Below are 1,195 nucleotides of genomic sequence, written 5' to 3' on the forward strand. Positions count from 1 at the left end.
TAAAAATCATCATGAATTTTGGCGCAAAAAAAACGCCTTACTATACTATGTCGAAAAAAAATGCGATTTTTCAAACATGTTGTAAAAACGTGCCATATGATGAAATGATGTAAAGGAGGGCATGAAAACCACTCCAGAAACGTTTTCTTTGAAAAAAAATTCATCATGAATTTTGGCGCAAAAAAAACGCCTTACTATACTATGTAGAAAAAAAATGCGATTTTTCAAACATGTTGTAAAAACGTGCCATGTGATGAAATAATGTAAAGGAGGGCATGAAAAACACTCCAGAAAGGTTTTCTTTGAAATAAAAATCATCATGAATTTTGGCGCAAAAAAAACGCCTTACTATACTATGTCGAAAAAAAATGCGATTTTTCAAACATGTTGTAAAAACGTGCCATATGATGAAATAATGTAAAGGAGACTGTGAAAAACACTCCAGAAAGGTTTTCTTTGAAAAAAAAAAATCATCATGAATTTTGGCGCAAAAAACGCCATAGTATACTATGTCGGAAAAAAAAGGCGATTTTTCAACATGTTGTAAAAACGTGCCATATGATGAAATAATGTAAAGGAGGCCATGGAAAACACTATGGTAAGGTTTTCTTTGAAAAAAAAAATTATCATGAACTTTGCCGCAAAAAAAGCGCCATAGTATACTATGTCGAAAAAAAAAATGCAATTTTTCAACATGTTGTAAAAACGTGCCATATGATGAAATAATGTAAAGGAGACTGCGAAAAACACTCCAGAAAGGTTTTCTTTGAAAAAAAAATGATCATGAATTTTGGCGCAAAAAACGCCATAGTATACTATGTCGAAAAACAATTACGATTTTTCAACATATTGTAAAAACGTGCCATATGATGAAATAATGTAAAGGAGACAGTGAAACACACTCCAGAAAGGTTTTCTTTGAAAAAAAAAAAGATCATGAATTTTGCCGCAAAAAAAACGCCATAGTATACTATGTCGAAAAAAAATGCGATTTTCAACATGTTGTAAAAATGTGCCATATGATTAAAATAATGTAAAGGACGCCGTAAAAAACACTCCAGAAAGGTTTTCTTTGAAAAAAAAAATCATCATGAATTTGGTGCAAAAAAACGCCATAGTATACATGTCGGAAAAAAAAGGCGATTTGTCAACATGTTGTAAAAACGTGCCATATGATGAAATAATGTAAAGAGGC

This window comes from Amphiprion ocellaris, chromosome 7 (assembly GCF_022539595.1).
Source record: "Amphiprion ocellaris isolate individual 3 ecotype Okinawa chromosome 7, ASM2253959v1, whole genome shotgun sequence".
NCBI classification, from domain to species: Eukaryota; Metazoa; Chordata; class Actinopteri; family Pomacentridae; genus Amphiprion; species Amphiprion ocellaris.